Source organism: Triturus cristatus, chromosome 11, assembly GCF_964204655.1.
Source record: "Triturus cristatus chromosome 11, aTriCri1.1, whole genome shotgun sequence".
NCBI lineage: Eukaryota > Metazoa > Chordata > Amphibia > Caudata > Salamandridae > Triturus > Triturus cristatus.
Genome location: NC_140594.1, coordinates 467,118,897 through 467,137,589, shown reverse-complemented (window position 1 = coordinate 467,137,589; position 18,693 = coordinate 467,118,897).

Here is an 18,693-nt window from a genome sequence, read left to right as displayed (position 1 = left end):
AGGGGTGGGGGGGTGTACATTGACGGTGGTACGACACGTACAGGGGTGGGGGGATGTACATTGACGGTGGTACGACACGTACTGGGGTGGGGGTAGGACTCGAACGTACTGGGGTGTAGGTTCACGGTGGTACGACACGTCCAGGGGTGGGGGTAGGACTCGAACGTACTGGGGTGTAGGTACACGGGGGGTATGACACGTACTGGGGTGGGGGTACGACTGGAACGTACTGGGGTGTAGGTACACGGGGGGTATGACACGTACTGGGGTGGGGGTACGACTGGAACGTACTGGGGTGTACATAGACGGTGGTACGACACGTACAGGGGTGGGGGGGTGTACATTGACGGTGGTACGACACGTACTGGGGTGGGGGTACGACTGGAACGTACTGGGGTGTAGGTACACGGGGGTATGACACGTACTGGGGTGGGGGTACGACTGGAACGTACTGGGGTGTAGGTAGACGGGGCTATGACACGTACTGGGGTGGGGGTATGACTGGAACGTACTGGGGTGTAGGTACACGAGGGGTATGACACGTACTGGGGTGGGGGTGGGGCTCGAACGTACTGGGGTGTAGGTTCACGGTGGTACGACACGTACTGGGGTTGGGATACGACTGGAACGTACTGGGGTGTACATAGACGGTGGTACGACACGTACAGGGGTGTGGGGGTGTACATTGACGGTGGTACGACACGTACTGGGGTGGGGGTACGACTGGAACGTACTGGGGTGTAGGTACACGGGGGGTATGACACGTACTGGGGTGGGGGTACGACTGGAACGTACTGGGGTGTACATAGACGGTGGTACGACACGTACAGGGGTGGGGGGGTGTACATTGACGGTGGTACGACACGTACTGGGGTGGGGGTAGGACTCGAACGTACTGGGGTGTAGGTTCACGGTGGTACGACACGTCCAGGGGTGGGGGTAGGACTCGAACGTACTGGGGTGTAGGTACACGGGGGGTATGACACGTACTGGGGTGGGGGTACGACTGGAACGTACTGGGGTGTAGGTACACGGGGGGTATGACACGTACTGGGGTGGGGGTACGACTGGAACGTACTGGGGTGTACATAGACGGTGGTACGACACGTACAGGGGTGGGGGGGTGTACATTGACGGTGGTACGACACGTACAGGGGTGGGGGGGTGTACATTGACGGTGGTACGACACGTACTGGGGTGGGGGTAGGACTCGAACGTACTGGGGTGTAGGTTCACGGTGGTACGACACGTCCAGGGGTGGGGGTAGGACTCGAATGTACTGGGGTGTAGGTACACGGGGGGTATGACACGTACTGGGGTGGGGGTACGACTGGAACGTACTGGGGTGTAGGTACACGGGGGGTATGACACGTACTGGGGTGGGGGTACGACTGGAACGTACTGGGGTGTACATAGACGGTGGTACGACACGTACAGGGGTGGGGGGGTGTACATTGACGGTGGTACGACACGTACTGGGGTGGGGGTACGACTGGAACGTACTGGGGTGTAGGTACACGGGGGTATGACACGTACTGGGGTGGGGGTACGACTGGAACGTACTGGGGTGTAGGTACACGGGTGTATGACACGTACTGGGGTGGGGGTACGACTGGAACGTACTGGGGTGTAGGTAGACGGGGCTATGACACATACTGGGGTGGGGCTCGAACGTACTGGGGTGTAGGTACACGGGGGGGTACGACACGTACTGGGGTGGGGGTACGACTGGAACGTACTGGGGTGTAGGTACACGGGGGTATGACACGTACTGGGGTGGGGGTACGACTGGAATGTACTGGGGTGTACATAGACGGTGGTACGACATGTACAGGGGTGGGGGGGTGTACATTGACGGTGGTACGACACGTACTGGGGTGGGGGTACGACTGGAACGTACTGGGGTGTACCTAGACGGGTGGGGGTATACATATACGGGGGGTACGTGTCGGACGTACGGGGGCTGGGGGGAGTGTTGGGCGCGTATGCGGGCACATGTCTCCATGGTTGCTATAGGTGTTCGGTGCGGACGGTGTTTTTTCCATACGGTTGTACGCTCGGACGCACGGGATGGATCGTGATTCCTCGGTCGGACTTGGCTTTTCACGTTTGTAAGGTAAATCGTCCGAGGACGTGTCGGACACATTTTCCGACCCGAGGACGTGTGGGGAATGATTCCCAGTGCGGTTCGTATGGACTTTTTACCATGCGAATCGTGATTGCCAGTTCGTACGGCACTTGTACGATTCGTACGGTAAAAAGACCCGATACGAGTCGCACGGGGGAATTTTTTACCGGATCGTGATCGGCACCTAAGTTGTTCTTCCAAGTTTCCTAACTGCATTACATCTTCTTGAGCTTTATGCATTGCTGTTTCCACCTCATTCATGGCAAATGCTGCTTCATTTTCAACAATTGGTTGTCCTAGTGGATCTTGACTCAGTGCAGCAGAACTTTGACTGTCTTGAGAACTGTCTCTAGCAATCTCAGCTGCAATTGTAGCTTCTTGATCAATTTCATCATTCAACATTTTCACATAATTTGCAAAAGCACTGCATAGTACGCTATCTTGATGTTCTCTGTACTATTCCGTTTAAAAGTGTAGTTTTGCAGCACTTCATAAAGACACATGTTATTAAGATGATGACTTTTGTTTGGGTAATATGTGTCCAACATATTTGTTTTCAAAATATCTGTACTTTCTGGTTCTTTTTCTGCTAAATATTCAATTTCTTGAACAGATTTCAGTACCCGATTTCGCATTGCTGCAAGGCCTAGACTCACCCAAATGATTCTTCTACTTTTGGAGTATAGACTTGCAGATGATAATCGATCTTAGCATTCATATGCTCTAATTTCACGATGCAATAACATCTTCAAACTGAAACTGTATAATTTCTTACTTAGAGTCTTCTCGTGAAAAATCTCTTCCCACATTTCTTTCAATTCCGTCTTTTCTGATTTAGTAATGTAGGACATTACATATCGAGCAAAGGAATTGTCCGCAACATACTGAATATCCATGTTAGCGTTCCATATGGATAAAATAACTGGATTGTAGTCATTTATGTATTTTGACTCTTCGCTTCTTCCTAAGTTGTAGGTATTTTTCTGAGACTTTCTTGTGATGGTATGTCGCATAGCTGACATAAAACTGTTCACTCTTCCTTTGGATAATACAGGACATGGAAATGCAAAACGACATTTGGGGGCCGATTCCAATCCTGGGAAAAGGCTGTACGAATCGTTGTACGGAGCGTTTTCTCCATACGACTCGTACCCGGTAAACTGTCCGTACAACCTAGGAAGTACGATTCGTACAGAAAGCCTATTTCCGTACGTTTCGTACATAAGACTGTACGGGTAAAAAAAAACAATGATTCTGATCCGGAACAGCTTGTACGTGACGTCCGGACGCATTCAAGCAGCGGTTTCCGGCCCAGCAAGTACGATTCGTCCCTACGTCACTCCGTACAGCTTTTTTTTTACAGGAGCCAAACACAGCCAGAAAAGCAGAGTCCGACGTGAACCGCTACGCAACGGAGCCCCGGTACGCGAAGTACACGCCATGAACCCCATTGTACGTGTCATCCCGGTCCTCCTAGCCTATGACCTGGTGCACCGGACCCGACGCACACGCCGCAGAAGGTGAGAACAACACCCAGGGGCCGGGGGGGGTGAGGGACAGGAAACATACCCCATACCCAAAGCAAAACCTATAATATGGAGGCCATACATTACCACCAGGGTCTGGTCACTTGGGGGGGCGTGGCCAGCAACCCCTGCGTACCGCAACAACGGAAGTGGACGTGTACGGTGCGTTGCACACGTACCCCTAGCACCAGTAGAACAGCGATACAAACCTTACACACGCAATGAATGCGTGGGGACGGTGCGTTCCACACGTACCCCTACGGCACCAGTAGAACAGTCATACGGACCGTACACACGCAATGAATGCATGGGTATGGTGCGTTCCCCACATACCCCTACGGCACCAGTAGAACAGTGATACGGACCGTACACACGCAATGAATGTGTGGGTACGGTGCATTCCACATGTACCCCTACGGCACCAGTAGAACAGTGATACGGACCGTACACACGCAATTAATGCCTGGGTGTGCATTGGACAGGCATGGGAGAGGGAAGTGTGGATGGGTCTGGGGTAGGGAGGGACGGAGTGCTGCAGGAGACTAATTGCTGCCGTCAGGGAAGAGTCCATGGACCGCAGAATCCTGCGTTGGTCAGACATCGTTGCTGACATGCCCTCCTTGAACGACACCATCAGTGGGAGCAGTTTAGTGTGTCCATGCAGGACATTCAGCACCAATGCCTGCCCAACCTGCAACTGCCGCAGTATGTCCACAGACTCTTCACTGAGGGCAGCAGGGGTGACAGGGCGTGTGGTGCCTGGTCCGAAGGAGACATGGTGGGCCTCTGCACGGACAGAAGGGACGGGAGCAACTGGGAGGGCGGAGATGGTAACGGAGGAGGCGGGAGCAGATGTGGGGATGCTGCCAGGTGGTGTTGCAACCTCCGCCTCCCCCAGGAGGTCAGCGTCGGACCCGTCGGCGTCGTAGCTGGTATCGTGTCCAGACAGGTCCTCTGACTGACTCCCCTCGCCCTCCGTGCCACTGGCTCCTCCTGACTCTACAGCACTGGTTGCACTGTCGCTGGGTCCCTCCTCCAGGTCCGTGCAGGAGTCTCCCTCCGTTGCGGATGATGATGCTGTGGGCAAGGAGAAGAAACCGAAATGCATCAGTCACCTGTATACATCTGACACATGAGCACAAAAACAATTGGTCACAGGGCATATCCGGCAATGCATCATGAGTAACAGCTAGATTACTCCGCACATATGTAAGCCCGGTACTGCCCAGTTGGTAGACCCACTATGCCACTTGGACACAAGGAAAGAAACAGTAGTGGTGCACCCAACGTAAACTGACACACCTCAATACTCAAGGTGTCACCACACTCAGAGACCGGTAAGTACTTTGGAACACAAAACGAAAAAATGTTGGTACCTTGGGACTCACAATACTTTACCCAATCGACATGTTTGGAATGTGCCAATTCGCCATTTTGCGTCTGGATGTCTTGAGAGTTGTTAGTTTGTATCACCAACAAAAAAGGAGTCTCACAAAATCCAGACCACTGTGGGAACATGTATATGGAGAATCTGCAACACCATTTAATTCTAACAGTGGCTTCTTTGCAAAGGTGCCAGTGTGTTCCATGAAAGTGGAAATGTCGTTTGGTGTGCACTTCCTTGGGAGACATCTTTCATGCAGGCACATCAGTGTTCTCAACACAAATCATCAAATTACGACATTAGAAACATGAAGAACTGTTGACAAGTGCTGTGAGTGCCAAGGTACAATTTTTTTAGAGCAACAACTTGAATTATGTCAGTTGTCACATGGCCATCCGTCACCTGATTACACAGTTGGTTACACATATGACCTACTGCCTGTCATCTGGAGTGGCACCAATGTCCACACCCAGGACAATGCCTCAGCTACTGGGCCTGCAATTGGGTTGTTAAAAAGCATAGCTGTACTGTGGAGACACCCTCATGGCAAGCCAGAATGTCCACACAGATGTCAGCACACAAAGTCCAAACTGCGTTGCATCTGAACCACACAAAGGTGCCAGAAATGTATGAGCAGGAAGCATGTTTTAGAAAAAATGACACAGGCTGCAAAGCACGAACATTAAGCCAGCATCACAGGGGCACTGCACGGTGATTCTGTGTACAGCCAATTCTCACACACAGGTCAGACCTGGCAAGGAAAAATCAGGGGTGCCCATGTAGGCCTCTCCCGCACAACCACCCATACCTGAGTCAATGTGATTGATACAGATCAAGAAGTGACACCTCTTATTCAGGGTAACAAAAACTGTGCAGCAAAAATTGCTAGATTTACACAACATCAGCTCCTGGGGCTGGCAACACATATTTGTGACAAACAACCAGCAACAGATTGTTGTGAATAGCCACACAGGCATTTCCCAGTGTGAGTATGCACAAGCAAAATGGTGTATCCCTGTCCAGTGGACACATGTAGCACACATTAGAAAAATACAAACTAGGCCAGGGACCAATGCCACAGAGGCAGACCTATGCTGAACCCACAGAGAATGTGCACAGTGTTGGATGACACACATGATTTGGAGGCCAGGGTGTCTCAGGGGACTGTAGTGGTCACACTGCTCCGTGTTCCTGGAATGAGCTGACAGTACCATGAGCAACCGTCATGGCACTATGCATATCCTACACTCATGCACATCATGTCTGAGGCCACAACATTGGTCATGCATGCTGCAAGGGTGTTCATTTGAAACCTCACACTCCTATGTTGAGAATCATCATCAGTGCCAACAAATATGGACCCCCAACATAGTGAACAGGTCATGGCACAGGCAAGGTACCAACACAAGTCACAGACCACCCTCCCACATGATGCAGAAAGCAATGTGCACTTAGATTTACTGGAACCTTAGATGACCATGTGCAAATGTGATTACACACAGACCAGCGGACACATGTCAAGGAGGGGAAGGGATGAAAAAGAGCACCAGGTGACATTGGGGAACAGAAAATGCACTGCACATATAAACTCTGGGAGTGTATACAGGCTACAGAGCACTTCCAAAAGCTGGTGACACATAACACAACAAACAGCCATGTACCTACCCCCTCATTGCTGCAGTCTCTCCTGTAACTGCCTATCGAGGTCAGGGAATACCACCGCCAGGACACGGCTCATGTGGGGGGTCAGGCGTCGGCGCCCGCTGTGGGGGCGAGGAGAGTCGATCCCCAGCTGGAACTGGGCGATCCGCCGGGTCTAGCACCGGATGTCCTGCCACCTTTTGCGGACCTGGGGCAGGCTCCGACTACGCTCTCCCGCAGATCTCCTGGCCCTGACGATGTCCCTCCAGATCACCCCCTTCTCGTAGGCAGTTACCTGTCAGGATGACAAAGTGACACAACATCAATACACCTGCTCCATGTCCCAGAGACACACATTTGAACATCTTTAAAATGTTGAACAGGGCATAGGATGCTGACAGGAATTGCATCATTCACAATAATAAATTGGCCTGTGTGCAAGCCCCAATGCACTACATGGCATTGAAAGTCAACAGGTGGCATGAGGGGTGCAACACACTCACTGATCATGGCACACACTGTGCAGCACATGCAACAGCAGGCTGATGGCCACCACGTGTCAAGCAGTCACATGTCCCACTCCACTGACGCACCCTCAGCAGACTAGACAGACACACCCAGACACAGGTCACTCGCCTGTCAGTCACAACAGCGGATACATCCCTCACTCTGCACATGTGCCACTTGTCAGTGGGGTGTCACAGGTGTCGTGCCAGCTCTGCAAGTCAGACACACAGCACGGCTTACTTGTCACATCAGATGGGTAGATCTGTTCCCTCCTCCATGCAGCTGTGGTGCAACACTTCACATAGACACTCACCCACATGACAAGGAACATTCACACACATCAATGTCCATGAGGTCGTACACATCATTTGGACACTCTCACCACAGGTCCACTCAACTCATACACATCTGTGGGTACAGTCACCCGTCACACCAGGAGGACTACTGAATCACCTCCGGACAATAGGAAAAAAAGCCACCAAGGATTTCCCAGGCTGAATGTGTCATGCACTATGCAGTGAATGTCACAGTAAGCACAATGCAAGTGAGGAGTGCACACAGGAACTACCTCATGCTCTGCATGAGAGACATAAGCATGTCCCACCGGGACCCACTCTAAACAACATTGCATGTCTGTCACACCTGGACACAATGCCAGAAGTGACAGTCACACAACAGGTGCATAGGGAAAGGTAGTGGAGTCAGCACTCACCTGCTCCCCTGGTCTCCCATACAGCTTGGGGTACTGTGGGAGGAGGACATCCAGCAATGCCCCATTCTCCTCCAGGGTGAATGGCTGGGCACTCTCCACAGTACCTGACATGGTCTAGAGGAAGCAGAGACAGCAGCAGACACGGTCGACTAGAAAGTTGTGCAGGCAAGTGCCCTCTCATGGGTTCTGGCTGTCTTATATCTGTCTTGCTGAGGGGCATTCATTTTGAGGAGTACATAGTGATGGGTCAGACACATTTGCATCGTACGTTTACTCCAATCCCTTTAAACATACACCTATGACACGCATTCGTATCGTTCAAAGTTTGAGCATCATGTCAAGTCAACAACCACTTTGCAACATTGTATTTTGTGGCCAACTGACTGTTCCAGGACACCTGATGGACACATTTCAACTGAAAACTCAGTATCCATGACAACCAGCATGCATTTAGGGCCTAATACTTGTCCCTTATGTGTCCCTGTTAGACCTGGCACCATTGGCGTGGGTGTATTTTTGTGCTGGTGTTAGCTGCTCAGGGCCCTGTGACACTGCCATCCAGTGCCACAGGGCAAGTTCTCCCTATTGGAAAATGTATTATGTGAATTGACTTCCATGTTTGGCTTATTTGGTTTACTATCAGTCCCTAGTAGAGTGCACCAGGGGTGCCAAGGGCTTGTATATCCAAATGCTGCTAGTGGGCTTGCAGCACTGGTTGTGCCACCCACAGAAGCAGCCTGGTAAAATGTGTCTAAGGTCTGCCATTGCAGAACCTGCATGCAGTCTGGTACTGGCATGCTGACTGGGCAAGTGTCCCCACTTGCCAGTCCCTAAAACCTTCCCTTACCTTCATGTTAGTCACCCCTATGGTAGGCCCTAGGGCAGGGTGCATTGTAAGGATAAGGTAGGACATGCCCTGAGGTGTGTGGCATGTCCTAATAGTGAATTACAGCCATTTTCGTTTTTCACTATTGCAAGGCTACCTGCTCTCCATAGGCCAGAATGGGCTGCTAGATTATAACACTCTATAATCCTAGCAGGCTCAGGAAGTATGGTAGAAATTCATGTTTAGTATGCCTGAACTCAGACTAATAAAATACATCTTTTAGCAAAGGTTATTTTAATATCCTGGGTTTGCAAATGCTACTTTTAGAAAGTTAGCCTTTGCGTGCCTAACCATTTCAGTCCGCCTCTGGAGGGGAGGGGCTGTCTTCTTTGTGTGTAGATGAGTGACAGGGCTGGGAAGTTCCAGGAGACAGGCTGGGGCTGCCAGGTGGTGAATAGAGAGATTACACCAGGATGGGTGGGAGGAGTGCACCTTGACTCTGAATAGGGCCGTGCTCTGCCCCCACAATGCTGGCTCCACCCCCTGGGGAGCGTCTGATGTCTCTGCCCTGCCTGCTGAAAGAAGAAGCCAGAGTCCCAACAACAAAGTGCTCCTCACTGAAAAGAACTGGACTGGGATTATGCAAAGGCCCCCCTGGCCTGTAAAGACAAAAGAAACTTGGTATAAATGTAGGAACCCTGTTCCTAAGAAATCAGATCCTGCTTGAACCACGAAGAAACTCTGCCTGACTAGAAGGACCTGGAAGAAGCTGAAGGAGGAGTAACTTTCCCTAACCTGGGGGATTGGCCTGCAGCTGGTGCCTTGCTGAGAAAGGAGAGGAAAGGACTAAAAGAGACTTTGCAATTTGCTTCAACAAATCTCCAAGGGCTTGGAAGAGAGCTTGCCCCCTGAACTGAGTCTCAGGACCATTGGACTCATCTGCCTTCCAAAACTGAGTTGCCTGGACAATTCTTGCTTGTTTCCCGCTGGATTTGGCCCCAGTACGACCCGTACCCCATCCGCCACGAAGCCGTGTCTTTGCCGCCCGGCAACGTGTGTCTATGCTGATTTAAAAGCGTTAGTACGCACCGTATCCCTCCCGGCCGCATCGCACCTAACCTTCCCCGCCGATTCAAGAAGTACAACCCTGGCTGACTAAACCTGTACGCCGGATCCAAGCTTCGCTGTCCAGCAGGTACGGTCCATACGCTGCTAACGTACTGCACCGTGCCGTACTCAGAGTCGAGACGCCGCATCGCACCGATCCTCCCCGTACGCTGTACGGCGCCGAGAAGTGTCGCCGCCTATCCGCACTGAAGGTACGGCTCGAACGCCGAACGCCACGGACTCTGCAAGCTGATCCGGGCCATCCGCACGTATCCCTGAAGGTCCCATACCAACGCCACGTCCCGATGCCGCGACCTGACCAGCATCCGAATACGCTGCCGAACTACGACCCAGACCCATCAACTTGTCCCGCACTGTCCGTTGCGGACCCTACAACACCAAGGTACTTTGTTCTGTTCGCACCGCAGAGTGCATGTCACGGACCCCGGAGTCCGCCACGATTGTTTGACTCATACTTCCCTTGTTTTGAATGCCAACGAGTCGCACATCCAGGTACGAACCGTACAGAGCCCTGACAGAAGCGTACTTATGTGAACGAAGCGTATTTTAACTAAAAGAAGCCTATTATTGCATTTTAAGCCTTTTTACAAGAACATTGAACTTTAAAATAATACTGTGGTCATTTTATGCGTTATTCTGGTCTTGTGCTAAGCCTGATATCAAGAAAACTATTTTTGATACAACCTTGACTGGTGTCCATTTGTGGTGTGTCATTGTATTACTGTATGTGTTCACAAATGCTTAACCTATGACGCCCTGAGAATAGTCTTGACTGCATGCGCCACACTACCTAAAGGGTGAGCAGGGGTTATTTGAAAGGGTGATCCCTTTACTCTGACTTAGAAGTAAGAGTCCCTTCTTGTCACAAATGCATACCTGTGCCAACCAGAGATTCCCAATTCTAACATTGGTGGTCAGCGGTGAGGATTTGAATTTGCATTTGTGATTCATGTACAGTGATTGAGTGAACACCACATAGTGAGTTCAGACCGATAACGTAGCCACACAGTATTGATTTTTGTTTTTAGTGAAGTATCTCCACTTTAAGAAACCATGCCTAGCTCAGTAAATGGAGGCAGGGCGTCCTCTATATTCTCTGGGGTTGATGACATAGATTGGGAGGAGAAGGCACTGATGAGGTGCACAAGTGAAGTCTTGAAAGGATACCTCTCCAAGTACAGAATTAACCAAACTGGATGGAAAAACAAGGTACAGTATACAAAGGCGCTGAGGGCCTGGTACGAATCCAAGTTCCCAGAGAATGTGCTGGAGGTTTTACCCCCAGAAGGTGCTTCTGAGCCTGGCAGAGGCCTGTCGCCAGAGGAGATGGCCGACAGGATTGCTGCAAGAGCACATGAAGTGGAGATGGCAAAACTTCAAACGGAAATGGAAAGACAAAGGCTGGCCATGGAGCATGAGGTAAAAATGAGGGAGTTGGATCTCAAGGCCAAGAGTTTAGACCGCTCTCCCTCTGGTGGCAGCAATTTAACAGAGTCAAGGGTGCACATTCCTAAAGATGTAGTGAAAGAGTATTACAAGCAGGATGATATTGGGCAGTGGTTCAGGACCTATGAAGTAGCCATGTCCTCCCACCGGGTCCCTGAGAGAGATTGGGGAGCGGGGTTGTGGGGAAGGTTCCTGAGTGAGGGGCGGAATACTCTGCTGGATCTCCCCGCTGATGTCACCACATCCTATCCACACATGAAGGAAGCTCTGATGACAAGGTATGGGTTAACTCCTGAATTGTACAGGCAGAGATTTAGGGAATGCACCAAGAAGCCTGGTACCACTTATGTAGAATATGTGACTTTTTTTTCCGGAGCCCTAGATGGTTGCGTGAAGGGTAGCAAAGTGAATGATTACCAAGGGCTGTTTGATCTAATTGCATGGGAGCACTTGTCTGATAATTGTTTTCCTGAGCTATGCCAGCACCTGATCGATAGCAAGCTGACTAACCCTAGGAAGCTTGCTGAGGATGCGGACCTCTGGATCAGCACCAGGGTCCACAAGGGTCCCATGGGAGGCCCCGCCAAAGGTGGTCAGGGTCCCCCGCAGAAGAGTGGGGGGGACAAGGGTAAACAGAGGGAGTTCTACAGAGGGCCCCAAAGTAATTCCCAGGGGAACCAAGGGAAAGGTTCTCAGCCACCCCCACCCCCGAAGCAGACCGGGGCCCCGACAGGGAACACTGTTCAAAGAGGGCCCCCCAGATGTTACAAGTGTAACAACCTGGGGCACTATTCCATGGATCCCAAGTGCCCCATGTTTGGTAAACCAGCACCCCCTGGTGCTCCACCCCCAAGCAGGTGGCTAGTGTAGCCTTTGGGAGGGAGGTAGATGTCCAAGAGGAGGGGGATCCCGTACAGATGACCCTAGTCTCATTAGGAGACAGTGAGATGGTCGCTGAGGCCCAACTGCCCCCCAATACTCAAAAGTATGGGCAGTGGGTGACCATAAATGGCAAAAGAGTGGGGGCTCTTAGAGATACAGGAGCCAGTGTGACTGCTGTCAAGCAACACCTGGTGTCTCAAGAGCAGGTGGTCCCACACGCATTCTGCCGTGTTGTCAACGCTGACAACACAGAGAGTCATTGTCCAATGGCTCAAGTTCCCTTTGAGTGGGGGGGGTTTCTGGTACTCTGCAAGTCGCTGTGAGAACTGCCATGCCTGTAGACTGTCTCCTAGGGAATGATTTGGAGAGCTCCCCTTGGGAAAAGGTGGAGAAGACAACTCACCTGCGGATGGTGGGTTTACCTGATTGGGCGTGCGTGACCACCCGGTCAATGGCAGCCAGTAAGGGTGTTGAAGGGACCCTGGAGCCTGAGGGAGAGGCCCAGGAACCGGCCTTAGGGAGAGGGCGCAGGAGGCATGGGAAACCGGCTCCTGAAGTTCCCATGGCCCAGGAGGAAGCAGACCTTGAGGGGGATGCCCTGGAGCCTACCGGGGAACAGATAGCCGAACTGGTGGACCTGCCTGAGCTGACCCATTGGCAGCAAGAAGGAGGCCCCACCAGGGAGGAATTCTGCAGGGAGCAGAAGGAGTGCCCCTCTCTAGTGGGTATGCGGCAGTAGGATGCAGCCCAGGCCAATGGTGATCAGTCCGGTACTCACTTAATCTACTGGGAGAACGACCTCCTGTACTCAGAGCCTAAGGTTGCTGAACCTGGGTCAGCCCGTGCGCTGGTGGTACCCCAGAAGTTCAGAGCCTTCCTACTGGGGCTGGCTCACGACGTTCTGTTAGCAGGGCATTTGGGGCAGGACAAGACCTTCAAAAGGCTTGTCACCCACTTTTATTAGCCTCAAATGCGCAGGAGTTCGGACACTCACTGCAGGACATGCCAGACTTGCCAGGCAAGTGGTAAGAGTGGAAGGAAGCTGAGGGCTCCACTCCAACCTTTCCCTGTGGTCAGAACCCCCTTCCAGCGAGTGGGGATTGACATTGTGGGGCCACTGGACCCCAAGACAGCCATGGGCAACAGGTTTATCCTGGTATTGGTGGACCATGCCACCCGGTACCCTGAAGCCATCCCTCTGAGGACAGTGACGGCCCCCTTGGTGAGACGGGCACTGATGGGAATTTTCTCACGAGTAGGATTCCCTCTAGAGGTGGTGTCTGACAGGGGGACCAATTTCATATCGAAATATATGAAATCCCTTTGGCAAGATTGTGGTGTGACATACAAGTTCACCACCCCTTACCATCCCCAAGGAAACAGGTTGGTTGAGAGATTCAACTGAACCCTGAAGGGCATGATTATGGGCCTGGAGGAGCCCATGAGGCGTAAGTGGGACGTCCTCTTACCATGCCTTCTCTTCGCGTACCGTGAGGTGCCACAGAAGTCTCTGGGGTTCAGTCCCTTTGAGCTTCTGTATGGCCACCCAGTACGAGGACCTCTTAGTCTGGTCAAGGAAGGCTGGGAGCAATCTCCCAGGAAACCTCCCCAGAATGTATACAGTTACATGCTGGCTTTCCGGAACGAGACTAGGCGTTTCAGGCAACTTGCTGAGGCAAACCTGGAAGCCAGCCAGGAGGAGATGAAGCGGTGGTACGACCAGAATGCCACTCTGGTTGAGCTTCAACCTGGCCAGAAGGTATGGGTCCTGGCCCCTGTGGAGCCTTATGCACTTCAGGACAAGTGGACAGGACCCTTTGGGATTGTGGAGCGCAAGAGTTCTGTCACCTACTTGGTGGACTTGCAGTCTCCAAGGAACCCCTTGAGGGTCCTCCATGTCAATCGATTGAAGCCCCACTTGGAGAGGTCCGAAGTGGGCATGCTCTTGGCCACAGATGATGGGACGGAGGAGGAGTCCGAGCCTCTTCCTGACCTCCTGGTAGCCTCAGAGCAAGACGGGTCAGTGAATGGAGTTAACCTCTCGCCCACCCTGACCCCTGAGCAACAAGATGACTGCCGCCACCTGCTGGGGCAGTTTCCTGACCTGTTCTCCCTGGTTCCTGGTATCACAGATTGGTGCATCCATGATGTAGATACCGGAGACAGCTTACCTGTGAAGCACAAGGCTTACAGGGTAACTGACAGGGTCAGGGCTTGCATCAAAGAGGAGGTCTCAAAGATGCTTGCTCTTGGGGTGGTTGAGTCCTCCAGCAGTCCTTGGGCCAGCCCAGTGGTCTTGGTCCCAAAGGCTGCCTCGCCGGGTGCCACACCCGAACTCCGGTTCTGTGTGGACTACAGAGGACTCAATTCGGTCACGAAGACTGACGCCCACCCCATCCCCAGAGCTGATGAGCTCATCGATCGGTTAGGGGCTGCACGGTACCTCAGCACGTTTGATCTAACGTCTGGGTACTGGCAGATCGCCTTGACTGATGGGGCCAAAGAGAGGTCTGCATTCTCCACACCAGATGGGCATTTCCAGTTCCGGGTTATGCCATTTGGGATGAAGAATGCCCCTGCCACCTTCCAGAGGTTGGTCAACCAGGTGTTGGCTGGGCTGACCGAGTTCAGCGCCACATTCCTGTTTGACATCGCAGTGTTCAGTGGCACATGGAAAGAACACCTGCAACATCTCTGGGAAGTGTTGATGGCACTGCGCAAGGCAGGCCTCACGATCAAGGCAAGCAAGTGTCAGATTGGGCAGGGATCAGTGGTGTACTTGGGACACCAAGTGGGGAGCGGCCAGGTGGCGCCACTCCAACCCAAGATTGAAACCATCCTGGCTTGGGAGCCCCCAAAGACCCAGACAGAGGTGAGGGCATTTTTAGGACTCACAGGGCACTACAGGATGTTTGTCAAGGGGTATGGCAGCATTGCTGCCCCCTTGACAGAGCTGACTTCGAAGAAGCAGCCCAGAAAAGTGATATGGACTGACTCCTGTCAGAAGGCCTTTGACACCCTGAAGACTGCCATGTGCACGGCACCCGTGCTCTTGGCTCCTGACTTCTCCAAAGAATTCCTTGTGCAGACAGATGCATCAGAGCATGGTGTAGGGGCTGTTCTCTCAAAGATGACTGAGGAGGGCTGGGACCAACCTGTAGCCTTCATAAGTAGGAGGTTACTTCCCCGGGAACAGAAGTGGAGTGCGATTGAGCGAGAAGCATTTGCTGTGGTCTGGGCATTGAAGAATCTAAGACCCTACTTGTTTGGGTCTAACTTCCGGGTTCAAACAGACCACAGGCCCCTCAGATGGTTGATGCAGATGAGGGGTGAGAATCCTAAGTTGTTGAGGTGGTCCATTTCCCTACAGGGGATGGATTTCACGGTGGAACATCGCCCCGGTACAGACCACGCCAACGCTGATGGTCTTTCCAGATTTTTCCACCTTAGTGATGAGAACTCCCTGGGGTAGGGTAGTTCTCCCCACATTTCAGCTGGAGGGGACACGTGTTAGACCTGGCACCATTGGCGTGGGTCACCCTTCCATTTTTGTCTGTGCCTCAATGTATTTTTGGGCTGGTGTTAGCTGCTCAGGGCCCTGTGACACTGCCATCCAGTGCCACAGGGCAAGTGCTCCCTATGGGAAAATGTATTATGTGAATTGACTTCCATGTTTGCCTTATTTGGTTTACTATCAGTCCCTAGTAGAGTGCACCAGGGGTGCCAAGGGCTTGTATATCCAAATGCTGCTAGTGGGCTTGCAGCACTTGTTGTGCCACCCACAGAAGCAGCCTGGTAAAATGTGTCTAAGGTCTGCCATTGCAGAACCTGCATGCAGTCTGGTACTGTCATGCTGACTGAGCAAGTGTCCCCACTTGCCAGTCCCTAAAACCTTCCCTTACCTTCATGTTAGTCACCCCTATGGTAGGCCCTAGGGCAGGGTGCATTGTAAGGATAAGGTAGGACATGCCCTGAGGTGTGTGGCATGTCCTAATAGTGAATTACAGCCATTTTCGTTTTTCACTATTGCAAGGCTACCTGCTCTCCATAGGCCAGAATGGGCTGCTAGATTATAACACTCTATAATCCTAACAGGCTCAGGAAGTATGGTAGAAATTCATGTTTAGTATGCCTGAACTCAGAATAATAAAATACATCTTTTAGCAAAGGTTATTTTAATATCCTGGGATTGCAAATGCTACTTTTAGAAAGTTAGCCTTTGCGTGCCTAACCATTTCAGTCCGCCTCTGGAGGGGAGGGGCTGTCTTCTTTGTGTGTAACTTGAGCGACAGGGCTGGGAAGTTCCAGGAGACAGGCTGGGGCTGCCAGGTGGTGAATAGAGAGATTACACCAGGATGGGTGGGAGGAGTGCACCTTGACTTTGAATAGGGCCGTGCTCTGCCCCCACAATGCTGGCTCCACCCCCTGGGGAGCGTCTGATGTCTCTGCCCTGCCTGCTGAAAGAAGAAGCCAGAGTCCCAACAACAAAGTGCTCCTCACTGAAAAGAACTGGACTGGGATTATGCAAAGGCCCCCCTGGCCTGTAAAGACAAAAGAAACTTGGTATAAATGTAGGAACCCTGCTCCTAAGAAATCAGATCCTGCTTGAACCACAAAGAAACTCTGCCTGACTAGAATGACCTGGAAGAAGCTGAAGGAGGAGTAACTTTCCCTAACCTGGGGGATTGGCCTGCAGCTGGTGCCTTGCTGAGAAAGGAGAGGAAAGGACTAAAAGAGACTTTGCACGTTGCTTCAACAAATCTCAAAGGGCTTGGAAGAGAGCTTGCCCCCTGAACTGAGTCTCAGGACCATTGGACTCATCTGCCTTCCAAAACTGAGTTGCCTGGACAATTCTTGCTTGTTTCCTGCTGGATTTGGCCCCAGTACGACCCGTACCCCATCCGCCGCGAAGCCGTGTCTTTGCCGCCCGGCACCGTGTGTCTACACTGATTTAAAAGCGTTAGTACGCACCGTATCCCTCCCGGCCGCATCGCACCTAACCTTCCCCGCCGATTCAAGACGTACAACCCTGGCTGCCTAATCCTGTACACCGGACCCAAGCTTCGCTGTCCCGCAGGTACGGTCCGTACGCTGCTCACGTACTGCACCGTGCCGTACTCAGAGCCGAGACGCCGCATCGCACCGATCCTCCCCATACGCTGTACGGCGCCGAGAAGTGTTGCCGCCTATCCGCACCGAAGGTACGGCTCGAACGCCGAACGCCACGGACTCTGCAAGCTGATCCGGGCCATCCGCACGTATCCCTGAAGGTCCCGTACCAACGCAGCGTCCCGACGCCGCGACCCTACCAGCATCTGAATACGCTGCCGAACTACGACCCGGACCCATCAACTTGTCCCGCACTGTCCGTCGCGGACACTACAACACCAAAGTACTTTGTTCTGTTCGCACCGCAGAGTGCATGTCACGGACCCCGGAGTCCGCCACGATTGTTTGACTCATACTTCCCTTGTTTTGAATGCCAACGAGTCGCACATCCAGGTACGAACCGTACAGAGCCTTGACAGAAGCGTACTTATGTGAACGAAGCGTATTTTAACTAAAAGAAGCCTATTTTTGCATTTTAAGCCTTTCTACAAGAACATTGAACTTTAAAATAATACTGTGGTCATTTTATTCGTTATTCTGGTCTTGTGCTAAGCCTTATATAAAGAAAACTGTTTTTGATACAACCTTGACTGGTGTCCATTTGTGGTGTGTCATTGTATTACTGTATGTGTTCACAAATGCTTAACCTATGACGCCCTGAGAATAGTCTTGACTGCTTGCGCCACACTACCTAAAGGGTCAGCAGGGGTTATTTGAGAGGGTGATCCCCTTACTTGGAAGTAAGAGTCCCTGCTTGTCACAAGTGCATACCTGTGCCAACCAGAGATTCCCAATTCTAACAGTCCCCTATGTAATTTTGAAATCCATACACAGGTACGGTGCATTTCACACGTACCCTTACGGCACAAGTACAATGGTGAAACAAAGCGTACACACGCGATGATTGCGGGTGTATGGTGCATTTCACACGTACCCCTACGGCACAAGTACAATGGTGAAACGAAGCGTACACACGCGATGATTGCGGGTGTACGGTGCGTTTCACACAAACCCCTGCGACACAAGTACAATAGTGAAACAAAGTGTACACACGCGATGATTGCGGGTGTACGGTGCGTTTCACACGTACCCCTACGGTACAACTACAATAATGAAATGAAGCGTTCACACGCGATGATTGCGGGTGTATGGTGCATTTCACAAGTTCCCCTACAGCACAAGTACAATGGTGAAACGAAGCGTACACACGCGATGATTGCGGGTGTACAGTGCATTTCACACATACCCCTACAGCACAAGTACAATGGTGAAACAAAGCATACACACGCGATGATTGCGGGTCTACGGTGCATTTCACACGTACCCCTAGAGCACAAGTACAATGGTGAAACAAAGCGTACACATGCGATGATTGCGGGTGTACTGTGCGTTTCACATGCTTAC